Source organism: Spinacia oleracea, chromosome 3 (genome assembly GCF_020520425.1).
Source record: "Spinacia oleracea cultivar Varoflay chromosome 3, BTI_SOV_V1, whole genome shotgun sequence".
NCBI lineage: Eukaryota > Viridiplantae > Streptophyta > Magnoliopsida > Caryophyllales > Amaranthaceae > Spinacia > Spinacia oleracea.
This window is the reverse complement of record NC_079489.1, coordinates 29329024-29348539: the sequence shown is the minus strand read 5'-3', so window position 1 is coordinate 29348539 and position 19516 is coordinate 29329024.

The following is a 19516-nucleotide window of genomic DNA, read 5'->3' as shown; positions in this document are numbered from 1 at the left end:
TTGTCAATTATTATCTGGATTTTTAGTTATTGTTGTGGGTTACTATCTTAGTTAAAATTTCAGCCAATTAATCACTAATCATATTTTAATCAACCGTTAATCATATTTTAATTGATTTAATTAATTAATAAATTTTTTGAAAAAAAATAAAAAAATATTCAAAACTATTTAAGACAAATGCCAAAATACCAAAAAAAAAAAAAACACTCCGTAATTAATTTTTAAAAAATCCCAAATTTAACAAATTCCCATTAAAATTTATCACTAGTTTTTTATTTTTTTGATATTTTCGTATTTCTAACTTAATTAGTTTTGAATTTATTTATTTTTTAAAAAAATATTAATTAATTATAATAATTAAAATATGATTAACAGTTGATTAGGATATGATTAGCGATTAATTGGCCGTAATTTTGACTTAGGTAGTAATTGACAACAATAACTAAAGATCTAGGTAGTAATTGACTACAGTAATTAAATATCTAGGTAGTAATTGACAACTTTTAACAACCTATGTAGTAATGTGCAAAGTCACCAAAGACCTAGGTAGTAATTAGCAAATTTTCCAATTACTGATGATATATAGGCGGTTAAGGCTATGTTTGGAAACACTAACTGAAATTGAGCTGAAACCGGATGCACGTGATAAGGTAGCTGAAACTGAACAACACTATACGTTTTCCTAGTCATGCATGATGCGTGCGAAATTATATAGAAAAACTTAAAATTTAATTATTGCAACTAATCAATCAATCTCTCTCCTCCACCTGCCTCATCTTCCAAATCCTATATTGCCCGCCCCCAATCCAAACCGCTCTCTGATTTCCTCTCAAGCGACAACAACGTTTTCCTCGGCGTGGGGATTGGGTCAGACGTTGAACAACTCCTCGATTTCAGCTATCTAAGAGAAAGATATCTGAAACTGAGCCGAAATCGGATGCACGCGATAAGACAGTTTGAGAGAAAGATATCTGAAATTAAAAGGTAGCACCTGAAACTAATAAGGTACTTGTTTAAGACTGAGCTGTGTAGGAGCGTTTTCAATATCTTTTCCTTTATTTGTTCGATGAAACATTCGAGACGAATAAGGAACATCTTTTTACGGTCGTGAAATATGAGTCTTTTTCCAATGGTTGGGTCTTCTTTCTCTATTCAATTTGCGGCCTACCTCGATACCCCTATGTCACAACGACGAATCTTTGTTAGAATTTGCGCCTATTTGAATCTATTTAGTGATCAGTCTGCTAGTTACTTTGGTTACTTTGCTAGGACATGGAGTCTATATGAACAAATGGATTGTAACAAATCGTTACTACTGTCTCTGGTTCCAATTTAATCGTTGCACTAAGTTTTTCATGGAGTTTTATGCGATAAGTTGTTGTAAAATTATCTATTTAGTAGAAAAGCAGGTGTCGTGGGAGATAGTAGAATAATTTTTTTAGTTGAATGTGAGGGATGTGGGGTCATAATTTTGGGTGTGGATAGAGAGAGATGATAAAAGTGGATTCATGTCATAAAAAGAAATGTGACAATTAAATTGGCACGAACGTAAATGAAAAGTGTAACAGTTAAATTGGGATGGAGAAACTACGTTCTTCTTGGTTTACTCATACTAGTGCAGAAGAAGAAAGGAGCTTATTTTCTTCTCGATAATAGATAAAACCGGCTGAAACCCTGCTTTTTTCCAGTATGACAGCAAGGAGTCAACTGAATGACCAAAGCATAAGAACAATTTTGATTCTCTTTCGAAAATGGAACCTAGGATCAACAGAAGAGCTTTGCATGCACCTTGACAGGATTCCATGTACTGAGGGGAGGGTCGATTTTAGTAACTGCTAAAGAAGACCTTTATACCTTCGGGAATGAGATAATAAGGTAGTTTACTTGAAAACTTCATTGTGTAATACCTCTTATTTTTCTGTATTTATAAATATATTTTATTATATTTATAAAGTATTTTTATGATTTTTAGATTTTAAATCGCATTTAAATATTATTTAAATGTATTTTAATTAATTAGAATACTTATTATTTTAATTAATTACAAAAAAAAATTTATTATTTCATGTTGGGAATTTAATTGGGTTTCAAAAGTAAACGATTTTTAATTAATCTAGCCCAATCCAATTCCAAGTTCAAGTCCAAACAAATTAAGCAAGCCCATTTTATGTTTAATGAAGCCCGAAAGGGAATTCTAAAGTCTAGCCCATCTTGGAGTTTTCTAAGCCTATAAATATAGGTTCTCACCCTCAAAATCCCTCACTATTATTCATTAAACCTAAAAGTAAAACCCTAACCCTAAATTCCTCTTTCTTTTGTCGAAATTATGTTTGGCCGTTTTTCACCTACTTCCGTTCGTTTTCAGAAAAAGGTTTCTTCTTAAAAGTTGTAGATCTCGAAAATTGCTTGACCTTTGCCTCAAGAATCGATTGATTCTGAGCTATATATTGGAAGTTATGAGCGTTCTAAAATCCTGCTGCAGTAGTTTTTCTTCTCTCTTTTGCTCTTGTCCGTGCACAGCCCTACCCCGCGCCCCGCGCGCCTGCTTGTGCGGTGCTGCTGCTTGTGCTCGCTGCCCACATGCAACACAAGTTGCGTTGTGTGTTGTCGTTGTTGTTGATTGATTTCCGTACTCCGTATACGTTTAATTTTTCCAAATTCCGTTTTTAAATTATTAAAATATTATTATTGTTTTGGATTATTTAAATTGCTGGGAACGGTTATGAACACCGTGTTTTAATGTTTTCGTATTTGAATTGATGAGATTGATTTTAATTATACGAACTATTATTTTCAGATTGAGTGATTAATTAAAGTGTCAATTTTTATGGTCAAAACATGGTTTTATTGATGACCTATTGATAGGATTTTTAATCCCAATTGTTCAAGCAATTGATTCACGTAATTTAACGACGATTTAAATTATGGGAATCAACTTAAATTTTCAGATTTATTATAAAGCTTTAAAGTGTTGATTTTTAATGATTTTAAGGTCAAAAAGTCAATGCTTTTATACTAGGACTTGAGTTAACTATTTGAGACTATTAATTTAATGAATAACGATTAATTTCTAATTAAACTAAGGGTTTTAGTTTCTTAAATAGTTGCTGAAAATTTAGTAAACATGGATAATAATTAAGTTTCTCCTTTGTGCTTATAGGAGGTGATTTCTAGTGAGTCGTGATTCGCACAGTGGCCCCCGTACTTAGGTATTCCAGGTACGTACAAAACTAGGGTGACCACCCATCCCTTGAGGACTTTGTGAAGTGTATTGAATGCGAATCATGTGAACTTATATGTTGGGAATTCATGTTTGATGTGTGAACAAGCATGTGATTATTATTATTGAATCTATGTGAACGAGCATGTTATGAATTGAATTATGCTTTATAGATTCTGTTGAACTATCATGTTATGGAATTTTTATAATCGTTGAATTATGTCAAGCATGTTGTTCAAGTTGGTTTGCATGTATGAGTATTGCGAATGCAAGTTATTATGGTTATGCTATAGTACGGGATGTCTAGCATACCTTGAGCATATTGAATATTGCCGGAGTGCATTGTTTATTCTACCGCAAGTGTAGAATATGGTTAGATAGTCTATGTGAATTGAACTAAGGACTATTCGTGCCAAGGGCACACCCCGCTTGTTAATGGGCAATGTCGGGTTATCTCAAACAGTGTTTTTGAGAAGGAACAATGGGAGTAATTTCACTTGAGTCCTATGTTAATTTGATCACAAGTCCTAAAGGATTAAAATAAAGTGTCATTGTTGAATTGTTTAATTGTTAGTTGGTTGCATGTTATGTCTTGTGTAGAGTCTTGAGTCGTCTTGAACATAACACACTAATTAACGTAAAGTGTAACACGAATGAGCTTCAAAACTCTTGGAACGTATATACCTTGAGTATGAGCAATGGGGGGGAGTCTTGCCGGAAAACTTGTACTCCTTGAATGATACAAGACGTTGTTTCATTCTTTATTTTTAGGCCGTTGTGCATTGGAATTCCGTCGGTATGGTCCGACTGTCGGTAGGAGTCCGACTTATTATTATTTGGTGTATGGTTGGCTCCCATCACCCTTTTCTTTTCTTTTGAGGATACTTTATTTTACCCGTTCGAAGCTACTTCTTTATTAAACTGTGAGTCAAGAGTCGTGTCAAGTGTCAAGTCTTGTCTTCATGTTTACTTGTTTATTTAATGGCTTTTGTTAGGATAGAATGTTATTCTAGCTTGTTCGTACTCGGCTTTTGCTGACTTCGTGCTTCATGTCTTTTGGTCATGACCTTTATGATGATCCATCATTGCATTTGCGTTGTTGGGGAGTAGATTTTAATAAAGCAGGTTTGTAGAGATAACTTGCGGGAGAAGTTATCATGGGATTCGTGTTGAGATTTATTTTCTTCCGTATTTTATAAACTCTATTTAATTTCTAGTCATGACTATTACTTAATTTATTTGAACTATAGTTAATGGATTTTAAATGATTAAATACTTTGGTTTTGGGCCTTAGTGGTTCCAAGTTGTTTTAATGACCATTAACTATTTAATACGTTTTGAAAGTGAGTTAAATTACGTTGCGTAATTCTGGTAAATAGCCTTAGCCGTTATCACGGTGGCGGTAATATCTTGGTAATTCTTTTATATTAGTCGGAAGAAGGTAATTATAAATATAAGGAATTATCAGGGTGTTACAAAGTGGTATACTGGAGCTTAGTTTCATTCCTTCTTTGTAGTAAGTAATACTACAAAGTGGTAATCAGAGACTAAATAAGGCTGCTCTGTAGTAATCTATACTACAAAGTGGTATTTGCGGAACTTTAGGATTTTTGAAAATTATTTTCCTAAATTCAAAATGCTATTTTGAGTACTCAATATTTTGAAAGGTCAAATACTAATTATTTTAAGTTATCTGGAAATTTACCGATTTTATTTTAATTTTTTCTTTCAGATTTATTAAAATTCGAATCAGGTTGAATTAGATTTTCGAAATTTCGAAATTCTTTTTTTTCTTTTTCGGATTATTTATTTTCGGATTTTTTCCGAATTTTTTTTGAAAAATAAAATAAAATTTCGATTTATTTATTTATTTATTTATTATTTTCAGAAAATAATCGAATTAATTAATTTGATTTTTCGATTAATTATTTTAATTTTCGATTTTAAATTTTTAATAATTTCGTGTATATTTGAAGTTATTTATTTAAATTAATTTCGAAAATTTATTATTCTTCTTCAAGTGAGAAAGGGTAGATTAAGAAGGGCATTAAATTTAGGTTTGCATTAATTAAGTTCTATGTGTGAAGTATTTATTGTGCATGTATGTACTCAAGTTTGATCATATTTTGTTTTGCTTTATGTGATTAATTGCATCACGATTCATGATTAAGCATGTACTTGTGCATTGAAATTGTATGGCTCCACGAACTTAAACTGTTTTCTCTCCTTGGGGGTTGAATTTTGTTGGGAACACAATTAGTGAGACTCTTAAGTGTGTGTTTTTAGGACTTAAGAATGTTGTCTTCAAAGTTTTCCAATCTAAGACAGCCAGAGGATCTTGATAGTGAGACTCCACATTTGTATGTGAAGAAGATTGAGTTTGCATGCAACTATTTTGCTACGTTTAAGAATATGCCACATTTGAGGAAAAATTGATGTTATGCCTGAGATGATTGTATATTGTTTACCCCATAGGACACCTTAGATAGAGCTTAAGCATAAGTTTAAGTGATATGCATTTTGAGGATGATACACCTAGTTGGAGGAAGTATTGTACTGTAGATGGTAGATGGATGTATGATATTGAGGTTATGACTACTATCGTTGAATTAGCAGAAAGGTGCTATGAAGATGGTATGCTTGCTATGGGATTAGGTCTAGGTGACATAGATGATGATGAGTATGAGATAGTGATGTGATGATGATGTGTATGAAATGGAAGAAAATGAGAAATTGAATGATTATGGTGAAGTTGTTGAAGTTGAAAATTCGAATCCAGTGGTTCATGAACCTACTATTGAGTTATCTAGTGGCTTTGAAATGGAACTGAAACCTAATAATGATGTTAATAGAGTGTCACAACAGGATGATGAGGTTATGGATAAATATTCTTATCGGTTAGACAACATGGATGATCCAGAGGATCAAGATTTTACTCCCGAGTATTACAGAGATAGAGATGATATGCGTGATGCCGCTAGCATTTGGGTATTGTTTGTCCTAGTTAGTTCTCCCAGTTAATGCTGAAAAATGAAGTAGCGAAGCTACCATTTATGGTTTCAGTTGAACAAGTTGCTCATTGATTAAAGGATGTGGAATTCTCATTAAAGCAATAAAAGTACTTTGTTTTCTTCAATACTCTTCTCTAAGTTTCTAAGCTTATTTTAATTCAAGTGAGTTCGAGCAATCAACACAAAGGGATTATGTGCTTTATTTCTTGAATTAATTATTAACTAAGTGCATCGTGGTTAGTTTCCACTTAGCTATGTGGTTCGAACAAGTCAAGGGGGTGGCTAGTAGGTGGCTCCACTTTCTCCATCATGTTCGAAATTTTTATGCATTGTTGTAAAGTAATTTGATAGGTTTGTTGGTCTGTAACCTTAGTGTTGTCCATGTCAAATCCAATCATTAAAGTGAGTCTTGGATGATCAAGGTGAAGGAAATAATGCCCTTGGTCCAAGTATGCATTCAATGCTAAGTCTAATAAATGCGGTTTAGTATTAATTATACAAGTTAATAATTCAGTGAGATCAAGTGAAATCCACAGCTTACTCTTGACTGAACCCGTAGGGTCACACAAATAGCACGTGAACGGATCAAGTATTTAATGGAATTAAATACTCCATCTATGGATATTCGGAATCGACGGATCTCGGTTCCAGTGGGAGCTGAAATCGTCAAAGGCAAATTATGGATACTCCGGAAACGATGATATTGCCGGAAACAGAAATATGGATCGTATTGGAAATATAAATATTATCCAAGTCGTAGATGTTGCCGGAAACGGAAACATGGTACGTATCGGAAAATATTATCGGAAATGGAAATATTGTCGGAATCGGAAATATTGCCGGAAACGGAAATATTGTCAGAATCGGAAATATTATCGGAATCGAAAAATAATTCCAGAATCGGAAATATTAAATATTTGTTCGAAACGGAAATTAATTCCGGAATCAGAAATGTTAAATATTGTTCGAATCGGAAATGAATTCCGGAATCGGAAAATTAATCAGAAGCACGTCGTACGAAATAAGCATCGGACGAGCTTGCTAGACGAAGGCCCAGCACGAAGCCAGGCCCACGTCCAGTAAGCCCAGCGCGCGACACAAGCAGCCAAAGGCACGCCAGGCCCAGCGCGCCAAGGCTGCGACCAAGGCTGCGAGCAACTGGGCTGCGAGCTCGTGTGGGTTGCCAGCGATGGGCTTAGCGCGCACGCGGGCATGGCCTGCTGGCATGTGGGCCGTGCATGCATCGAATCCTTAAGAGATTAGGATTAGATTAATTTTCTGAATTACTAGTTTAAGGGAACTCTAATTCTAATAGAGTTAGAATTCTTGAGTCCTAGTAAAATTCCAATTCCATATTCCTACTCTATAAATATGTGATGGCATTCACAAATTTATGAGAACATAATTTTCAATCATACATCTAGTTTTAAGGATTAAAACTAAGTATAATATTTGCAATAATATTCGAAAATATTCATAGAACCTTAGGTGCAATTCTAGTTAATTAAATCTAAGGCGGATCCGAACGTGCTGTGGACTATCTACAGGGGGACGACATTTGGAGTCCTAGACTTGTTCTTGTTGTATGTGTCCTAAATTATGCTAATTGTTATGTGGCAATTAATTTGGATTCCTGACTTTATTGTTTTTCCGCATGATTTATATTCAATTATATGTATCATAACCTAACAATGGTATCACGAGCCTCTAATTAATTCCATAATAATTAGTTAACATGGTTAAATTTTTATAAATTTGCAATGAATTAAAAGGGTGATTAATTCGAAATTTTCAATTTTTGGTAATTAATTGCAAATTCGTGCGATTATTTAATTATATGTTCGCAGAATTTTTCGGCAGTTTAGTCAATAATGGTCGGAATCGTATAATTTTATAGTGTATTTCGCATGTAAACGACGTTTTAAAATTTTGACTAAAATCAAAGATTTGATGTCGAACCCAAAATTCCCAAATTCGAAGCCTAACTATGACTTTTCAGAGGTTTTAGTTTTTCGAACGCAAAATTTGTAATTTTTAAGATGTTAAATTAAATATTTACGCTTCTTGTTGTTAAATCTTGAATTTTTGATTGACCTACTGTATATGTTTAACAAATTTATATGCCTAAGCTTGTTAATTATACAACCTAATTTGTAATTGTAATTAATTTGTTGAAATTCGGATAATTTAGAATTTGATTTGATTTTCATAATTAATTGACAATTTTTGATTAAAAACCATCATAAAAATTGTTAATTTTTGATAAATTTTAAATTTTTATGACCTAGATTTGGATCCATGATAATTGGAAATTAATTGAATAATAATTTTTGATTTTTCGCCCTAAATTATGAAAGTAATATGATTTATTAATTTGTCTATAAATTTGAATTAAAAAGTTTTAATTTTTATATAATTCGCTCATGAATGTTGCACGCACAAAGCAATGGACGCTACGTGTAACCCTTAATGGGTGTTGTATAGCGCGGGCATGCGACGACAAGCAAGGGATCTCGTCGTCCATGCGGTACGAATGCAGCGAGCAACGGGCGTGGCATGCACGCAAGGCAGTAGGCTGCCTGGGCGTGTATGCTGCGAGCCATGGGCGATAGGCGATGAGGCAAGGCACAAGGAGCGAGCAGGCGTGCGTGGGCACTGAGGGATGCTGCGCCACAGCGCGCGCTGCCTCGCCCAGCAAGCAGACCAGAACGCGTCGAGCAAGCGGGCTGCGTGCATGCGTGGCTGGGCTGGCTGCGTATGCGTGTGGCCTGCTCATGCATTGCCATGCGATCATTCGAGGGGCATTGCTGCCTCGTGCACTCGACGGGGCATGGGCGCATGCCCATGGCCTCGTCTTGATTCGATTGATGCGCTTTGAATTTAATTTTAAATTTTCAGTTCGGAAACGATTTTAATTAATTTTAAAATTCGTAATTTAATTTTTTTTTTCTCGGAATTTAATTTTGAATAATCTAATTATTATAAATTTATTTATACTAATTATTTTACTAAAATTAAAACCTTGAATAAATTTAAATTTATTTATTTAATTCAAGTGAAAATAAATTAAAGGATTCAATTATTAATTTATATGAGCTTTAAATTTTAATTAAATTTGTATGTTTAATTTCCGGTTAGACTAGGAAATACAATTTTATGTTTAAAATTAGTAAAGCATGTAAATTTATTGGTTTAAGTGGGATCTTTTAGTCAAAAACTCTTGATTAGGTCTACATTCCTTTAAGGTTAAAACAACCTGATTAGAATTAATAAGGATTGAATAATTGGTAGATTATTGGAAGCCTTGATTAATTGCTGCAAATATTTATGTGATGCATAATATGTTTTACTAACCAGCTATGTGGGCCATTCATTCATAAATGAATGGGTGAATGGTATATATTGTATATGTACTGTTTTGCAGGTTATTGAAAGTGACTAGTATGGCCCAAATAAGATAGAAAATATGGTCTGCGTACCATTAATTTGAATGTAAAATTGGTCTAATGCACCAAAGTTTTTAATTTAAATATGGTCTGCGTACCATCAAATAGTTGTAATTAGTTTAAATTATAGCTTATCCTATTTGGAGAAAATGGCGCCTCCCATGGTGAAACTCAAGATGGAGTTTCCAATCCATTTTCAAGACGGAGTTTGAAGTTGAAGTTTCAAGATGAAGTCGGGCCATACTAGATCACATTTATATCTTATGCATGTTTTAAGTTATTTATTGCTTTAAATATGTCTTAATTATGCATGAGATTATGGCTTGATTATGTTGCATGATTAAGGATTTTAGTTCACTTAAAATCTAACCAACATAGTAAGAGCCTTAAGTTCCTAACTTTAAAATTGAGTTAAAAGGTGCCATGCCAAAATAACACTTTCTTGGATAAACCTTAACATCAATCTTAGTAATAGTTTTCCGCCTAAGCGAGGTGTTACTTATTGATCCTAAAGGGGTAAGGTAGACAAATAATTGTGAGTACATGTTAGTTTTGGTGAAACTCAACAATATAAGTAAGGAGTCCTTTTATGTCGTGGCAAATGAGATAGGTTTACCTAATAAGTTCTTAGACGTACCTATCAACCAAGAGTAGTTTCTAGACTATTAGCAAAGGCTTTGCTTACCTAAAATATTTTAGAATTGAGTCTAAATACATGATGTGCTTAATTCTTCAATGATTTAAGGATCTTGGAATCATTTTATTCACACCTGCCGGAACACATAACTTGAATAAAATGCTTAATAAATGATAAATTATGCATGTATGCTAGAATTTAACTTTATTAAGAGAAACTGTGAATGATTATTTATTTGTTTATTCTTTTTTAATTGTAGTTTTACTATGGCAAACAACAATTCATTCAACATCCGATCAATTCTCGAAAAGGAGAATTTGAACGAGAAAAACTTCCTTGACTGGCAAAGGAACTTGCAAATAGTTCTTATGCAGGAAGAAAAGGAGTATGTCCTGGAGGAGGCGATGCCCGAAGCCGCAGGCGACGGGGTCACTCAGGCAGCCCTCAATCGTTGGATTGATGCCAACAAGGATGTAAAATGTCTAATTCTTGCAACCATGAGTGCAGATCTACAGAAAACGTTCATCAACTCAGATGCTTTCATGATCATCAGTGAGTTAAAGAATATGTTCCAAGATCTGGCTCGAGTCGAAAGATTCGAGACTCATAGGCGAATTCTTGAGACCAAGCTTAAGAAAGGCGAGCCCGTAAGTCCACATGTTCTCGAAATGATTGGACTCATTGAGAATATGAGTCTATTGGATCAGCAATTTTCTCAGGAAATGGCTATAGACACCATCCTCCATTCTCTTCATAGCGGGTATGAGCAGTTCAAGCTGAACTACAGTATGAATAGTCTGGACAAAATGCTCACTGAACTTCACGGTATGCTGAAGACCGCTGAAAAGACGCTCAAAAGTGATAAGCTAGATGTGCTTATGGTGCTTGGGGGCAAGTTCAAGAAATCTGGCAAGAAGAGGAATGCTAAGAAAGGTGGCAAGAAGGCCAGCCCGACTAAGAAACCTGGCGGCACCAAGTCTGAAAAGAAGAAGGTGAGCCAACCCACTTCTAAATCTGAATGCTTCTACTGCAAGAAGAAGGGGCATTGGAAGAGAGAGATTTCTTGAAGCTTAAGGAAGATCAGAAGAACGGAACAGTCGTTCCATCTTTAGGTATTTTCGTTATAGACTGTATACTTGCTAATTCATCTTCTTGGGTATTAGATACAGGTTGTGGCTCACACTTATGTTCCAATTCGCAGGGACTAAGAAGAAGTAGAAGGTTAAGTAAGGGTGAAGTCGACCTACGAGTGGGAAATGGAGCACGAATTGCTGCATTAGCTGTAGGAACTTATTATTTGTCATTGCCCTCTGGGCTAGTTTTGGAACTGGAAGATTGTTTCCATGTTCCAAGTCTTACTAAAAACATCATTTCTGTTTCTTGCTTAGATGTTAAGGGATTTTCCTTTTTAATAAAAGACAATAGTTGTTCGTTTTATTTTAAAGAGATGTTTTATGGATCTGCTAGATTAGTCAATGGACTTTATTTATTAGATCACGACAAACAAGTTTATAACATAAATACCAAAAAGGCCAAAAAGAATGATTCAGATCTCACCTATCTGTAACATTGTCGATTAGGCCATAAAAACATAAAGCGCATAAAAAGACTTCAAAAGGAAGGAATTCTAGAACCATTTAACTTAGAGGATTATGGTAAATGCGAATCATGTTTACTTGGAAAAATGACAAAGAAACCTTTCTCTAAAGGTGGAGAAAGAGAAACTGAACTATTGGATTTAATCCATACAGATGTATGTGGACCAATGAGTACAAATGATAAAGGTGGTTTCAGCTACTTTATCACTTTCACTGATGACTTCAGTAGATATGGTTATGTCTACTTGATGAAGCATAAGTCTGAATCCTTTGACAAATTCAAGGAATTTCAGAGTGAAGTAGAGGATCAATTAGGCAAGAAGATTAAGGCATTGCGGTCTGATAGAGGCGGTGAATATCTGAGCTATGAATTTGATGACCATCTGAAAGAATGTGGAATTCTATCAGAATTGACTCCTCCCGGAACACCTCAATGGATGGTGTGTCGGAACGGAGGAATAGAACCTTGCTAGACATGGTTAGATCAATGATGGGTCAGACCGAACTTCCAATAGAATTTTGGGGACATGCACTAAACACAGATGCACTCACTATATATAGAGCTCCGTCTAAAGCTGTTGAAAAGACTCCATATGAGTTTTGGTTTGGAAAGCCTCCAAAAGTGTCTTTTCTTAAGATTTGGGGTTGTGAAGTATACGTCAAACGATTAATTTCAGACAAACTTCAACCAAAATCTGACAAATGTATCCTTGTGGGCCATCCAAAGGAAACAAAGGGGTATTACTTCTACAATACATCTGAGAACAAGGTGTTTGTTGCTCGAGATGGTATCTTTTTGGAAAGAGATCACATTTCCAAAATGACAAGTGGGAGAAAAGTAGACCTCGAAGAAATTCGAGTCGAACAACAAACTCTAGAGAATTCTCAAGATGACATTCAGGTTGAAACTCAGAGATCTTTAGAAGTATCTGGTGAGAATCAAGGACCATCTAGAAATGTAACCCCGCGTAGATTGCAGAGATATAGATCTCAACCGGAAAGGTACTTAGGTATTTTGACGAACGAGAGCTATGAAGTTCTATTACTTGAAAGTGATGAACCTGCGACTTACAAACAAGCTATAACGAGCCCTAGCTCCAAGCAATAGTAAGAAGCCATGCAATCTGAATTAGACTCCATGTCTGAAAACCAAGTTTGGGATTTGGTCGATTTGCCAGATGGCTACCAAGCCAAAGGAAGCAAATGGGTTTTCAAACTGAAAAGGACAAGGATGGGAAACTGAAAGTTTTCAAAGCTAGATTGGTTGCAAAAGGTTACAGGCAAGTCCACGGTGTGGATTACGATGAAACCTTTTCACCAGTTGCAATGCTAAAGTCTATTCGGATAATTTTAGCAATCGCTGCATATTACGATTACGAAATATGGCAGATGGATGTCAAAACCGCTTTCTTAAACGACGTTTTAACAGAAACTGTGATTATGACATAGCCTGAGGGTTTTGAGGATCCAAAGAATGCTAAAAAGGTATGCAAGCTTAAGAAATCAATCTACGGATTGAAGCAAGCATCAAGGAGCTGGAATATACGTTTTGATGAAGCAGTCAGTGACTTTGGTTTCATCAAGAACGCAGACGAATCTTGTGTATACAAGAAGGTCAGTGGGAGCAAAATTGCTTTTCTAGTATTATATGTCGACGACATATTACTTATCGGAAATGACATTCCTATGTTGAACTCTGTCAAGATTTGGCTTGGGAAATGTTTTTCGATGAAGGATCTAGGAGAAGCACAGTACATACTTGTAACACCCCTAAATTTCTCTCTTTTAAAAAATAACCTTTAATTAAATAAGACCAATCTTGAGAGAAACTTAGGAGTATTACTGCCACGTGATTACGTTAAAGGCTAATTAACTCAACTAATGCAGCGCAATAACTCAAATACTTTTCCTTATTGAATAATAATAATCGAAATAGTGTATATTCGATAAACCCTTGAAATTTAAATACTAAAATCTGAACTCACAAATGAAACCAACTTAGAAAAAAATATCCTAACTATGGAACTCTCCATTAATCCCGTATGCAAGCATGTCACATCATCACATCAAGTTCCTGAAAACTGCTCACCAAAAGGTGAACAGGGCCAAGCCAAAACAAATAGGAAATACGGGTTAGCAAAAGCTAAGTACGAATATATGCAAGACATGTAAAACATTTATATATAGTTGAACATACTTTCACAAACCATTTAATTCAAACTTGCTTAATTGAAATCATAGAAGATTCATTTTCCAAAAATAGAAACTTTCCATAAATAGTAACTTTCCATAAATAGTAACTTTTCATGAATAGTAACTTTTCAAAATTATAAACATTTCAAGAATTAAGATTTCCAATATAGAAACTTTCCAAAAACTTTCCAAAAATAGTAACTTTCCATAAATAGTAACTTTTCAACAGTATAAACATTTCAAGAATTAAGATTTCCAGAATAGAAACTTTCCAAAAAGTAGAAACATTCCACGAAAAGAAATATTCCCAATATATAAACTTTCCAAATATAACAATATTCCAAAAGTAGAAACTTTCCAAAAATAGATTTCAATTAGAATATGAAAATCAAAAACCTCTTTTTATCTCCCCTTCCTTCCTAAATGTGCACACCCCGAAGCTAGTATTCCATCACAAATCTATACATTGGGGTACTAATCAAATAATAGTCAACAAGTGACCATCGACTTAAACAACAAGTGATGCGTATGAACATAAAAGTTCCATGAAATCCATTCCACCTTGAGACTTTATAAAAGTACAATAATGTCATGAAAGACCATCCAATTCCAACCATATGACAATCCTCCTTTTATTTAATCAATTTTTTTTAAAGAAAACAACGTATTTTGAAATAAAGATTTATAACTCATTAAAACCAAACAAACTATTTCAAACAACACTTGAACAAATCCATCATCATATTAAAATCAAGAAAAATATTTTACCTTTCAAAAATCCTCAAACAATTTTCACAAATCAAGAAACAATTCAAAATCACTAATTCACAATTTTCAATTTGAAAACAATTAATAATTTGAGGTTAATAATCAAACCATACATAGACTTCATTCATATAATAATCTAGCCACATTAACGTACCTTGATTAAATAACACCTCACGCAAAGATTAGTTTGATCCCGCTACGGATCACTTACGAGTTCCTAACAATTAATAAATAAAACCCTAATTAATTCATGGTTAAACAATTAAATAATAAAAATAAATCTAATGGACTTAAAATTAATTCATGAGTTATGAATTCATAATAACAGTATTATAAATCAAAATTTTGAATCCATGGTTTAAAAATACACTTTTAAAAATTACGGCATTAATTTAGAAGAGTTTAAATAGTAAAAACTGACCGTAAAAGAGAATGACTTTGAAAACAATTGGGGTGTGGAAGTCACGATACCAAGAGGTAGACGTCGGCGGCAAGAAGTGCACGACAGGGGTGTTGTGGTGGTAGTATAAGGGTTTTAGGTAAGAAGGTTTAGAGCCAAAGAGGGAGAAGAAGTTTAAGAGCGGGCTTGGGAAAGCTCTCAACTTTTGGTGTGAGGAATGATGAATGAAGTAGGGGGTATTTATAGGTATAAGATTGGGGTTGGGGTTAGAATGGAACCCTAAGGGGTATGGCCGTGGTTGGTGTTCAAGCTATGATAGGATTCTGAATCTAGTCATGATTTTGGTGATATTCGGTTTAGAGTAAAATTGTTTAAAATAGAAATACAAAAGATAAAACCATGAAATTTTAAACAGAGGCTTGAATAATTAATTAAGATTTATCCTGAAATTTTCAGAATTTATCTCAAAGAATTCGGATTTTAGGGAATTTTGAATTGGTAAAACTCTTTAAATCCAATTTTAAATAGAATTATCTTATTTTTCCAAAATAAATCGGAAATATATTATCATATATATATTATTATATAAAACTGATTTTATAAAATACTAAACATTATTTTCAGATTTATAAAATAATTTTAAGTTGATTTAAAATCTTTTACTCCAAAATTGATTCCTAATAGAATTAGGAATTAATAAAATCCGAAAAAATAATTTAAATTCAGTTTTGAAAATAATATTCCATCTAAGATATTTTAATATTTTTCCCTCCAAAATAATTTAATATCAAATATATATATTAAAAAAAATGCATAAAATGATTAATAAAATGCCTAAAAATATGGGGTATTACAATACTGGGCATCAAGATTTACAGAGATAGATCTAAGAATATGATTGGACTCAGTCAAAGCACTTATATCAATAAGGTGCTTGAAAGGTTCAATATGGCAGACTCCAAGCGAGGCTACCTACCCATGTCTCATGGAATGACTCTAAGCAAGACTTAGTGCCCAAAAACACTAGATGAGCGTAGACGAAGAGTGGGATTCCATGTGCATCATTGATTGGTTCAATAATGTATGCTATGATATGTACACGCCCGGATGTTGCGTACGCACTCAGTGCTACGAGCAGATACCAGTCAGACCCAGGAGAGGCACATTGGACTGCTGCCAAGAATATTCTGAAGTACCTGAAAAGGCACAAAGATGATTTCCTGGTCTATGGTGGAGATGATGAATGACAGGCTAAAGTCGTATCACCTAATCAAAAATAACCTAAGGTCCACTAGCTAGGTAGCAAGGGAAGTCAGGATCGAATCCACAGGGAAACAGGCGTTCTTTCTACTATCAATTAATTAATCTAGACTATTGTGAACAAGAGTTGGTTTGATGGTTTGCTAAAACTACAGCGATAATTAAACAACTAGGAATCAATATATTAAGGAATCTAGGGCATAGGTTCACCAACAAATAACAATCCAGGACAACGAATAATCACGATAATCAACAAGGTAGTTAATTAGACTAGCATGCTCTCTCGAATCGATACTAGTCACAGACTCAGAATTAACGGGCTCTCGCTACGTATTAATCCTAACTCCACCTATTGACACAAGCCTAAACATCAAATTGCATCTCTCGAATCTTAATTTGATATTGCATAACTACACAATTAAACCTGCGCAAATCTAATTGTATAGTGAAATAAACCAATCAATAGGAATTAATTACAATGCCAACAATCACAATTATTCAATATCCCTTCATATTAATCATGGATTCCCAAACCCTAGAAATTAGACTACTCAAGCATATTATAAACAAAGCAATTGGCATGATTGAAAACATAATTAAGGGAAAAACAAAAGATTGAAATAAGAACAATACCTAATTGAAGAATAATGGCAAATGAAAGCTTGAATTTTTGATTGAAAATAAACTAAGTGTTTAGAACAAATTAGAGAGAAAAACTAAGTGTTTAATACTAGAATATGAGATAATAAGATCTCCAACTAAATTAACTAAGGGCTATATTTATAGTTTAGCCCAAAAAGCATTAAGAAAAACCGGAAAAGCTAAGTAAACTGCGCGCATGAGACGTCCTGGGTTCTCGTCGCCCGGTCGGGCGACCGTCCGCCCGTCGGGCGGGAAGCTCGAAATCCGCCCGACGGGCGCAGGTCTGCCCGCCGGGCGGAGGGAGACTTCTGGAATTCATCCGCACGCGCCCGGTCGGGCGCCACTCGCCCGTCGGGCGAGATGACATTTTGCTGCTGCTGCTGCTCCTGATGGGCGCCCGGTGGGCACCGGGCGAAGCACCGCCCGTTGGGCGAGATGACATTTTGCTGCTGCTGCTCCTGATGGGCGCCCGGTGGGCACCGGGCAAAGCACCGCCCGTCGGGCGCCCCCTACCTGCTGCTCTTTTCTGCTTGCTCGCCCGGTGGGCGAGGGGCGATCAATCGGGCGGAGGGCTAAGTGATCCGCCCTTCGTCCGCAACACCGAGTCTAAGCACCGCCCGTTGGGTGAGATGACATTTTGCTGCTGCTGCTCCTGATGGGCGCCCGGTGGGCACCGGGCAAAGCACCGCCCGTCGGGCGCCCCCTACCTGCTGCTCTTTTCTGCTTGCTCGCCCGGTGGGCGAGGGGCGATCAATCGGGCGGAGGGCTAAGTGATCCGCCCTTCGTCCGCAACACCGAGTCTAACTTCCGGGGCTCGATCATGAACATCTAGGGCTCCCGTAAGTCGACAATAGTCGTCCCGAATCCCCTTGGGATCGTGTAGTGACCTAAATCATCATGAAACGGGTCTAAAAAGACCAATTTCTCACTAAGTAGTCCTGAAACTCAAGGCACACTCAAATACACAGATTAGTACTAAAAACGGCTCCTAAGAGCTCATTTGACGCATAAAAGTACTAAGGGACGGGGGTGAAAACACTATATAAAACGCACATATCAAACCTCCCCAAGCTAGATCCTTGCTTGTCCCTAAGCAAGGAAATCTTCGATGAACACAAGACCAACTTCACCCCCAACATATTTCAAAAATGAAAACATAATCCAAGGTAAAATCTAATAAGTATGCATCAATGTCAACCAATCAAATCCATTCAATCGCTAATCCACCTTAACAATCGTCACGCAAAGCGAACCACAAATGCACAATGGAGTTCAAGACTAGTGCTCACACACTCGTCACTCATTTATGTGGCGGATAAAAGATGTACCCGTTCGCTCCCCTCCCAACATATAAGTGAACAATGCCCTCCCAAACTCACAACACTCGTGTGTCTAGAAAAACATACACTCAACCTAGTAGTCGACTCGGAATGTGTCATGTCATAACTTGCATTGATAAACAACTACTTTCACATTAATACAACTCTATGCACAAAGGTCGGAAGGTCTTTCAAGCTTGTAATGATAGGCTTAGGTAAGGGTGTGGTAAATTTGGGTAAAATGTGAGCTTAAAGCCTTGGCTTTGGGGAGCATAAATCCTAGCAAATCCATGATCAATCACAAATGATGACCACAACTCTCCCACTCAACACATGAATAAAACAACAAAAAAACCACACTATACTTTCTTGCCTTGATTTCACAATTATAACCAATCACTCATGAAGATAAGAATTTGTAATACCGGAGTGACAAAAGCTTGAATTATTTTGAGAATAACGATTTTTTTCTTTTTTGCTCAATCTTTTTTTTTCTTCTTTTGGAACCTTCACATTTTTTTTATTCTCCTCATCTCATTCATTTTTCAGCTCATTTTTTTTCCAACAACAATCATGATAAGAAGAACTTCCCTTTTCAATACTTAATATGCTCAAAATGTACCACACTACAACTCCCTCACCTCACTACTATTAGCTCCCCCAAGCTAGGCTTGGGACTAGTAACCAATGGGGCTTTCATGGGCTTGTAATATGGTTAGTCACCGAATAAAGGGCACAAGAACAACATGGGTATAAAAAGAGGGAACAAATATATCTAAATTCATCTGAAGGCTTCCTAAATAGAAAAATGCCTTCATCCTCCACAATGTGCATGTATATGAGTCATAGAACACTACTAATAGTTGCAAACCAATACTCAAAATCAATGACACACCAGGAAGCTATCACACATCCTAACCAAGTCAACTAGTCAAGCACCAAGTCCACAAGTAGTTAGTCGGAGTTGACTCATGTTAAGGCATCAAAGCAATCGAATATCAAATCATGGCTAACACATCTAC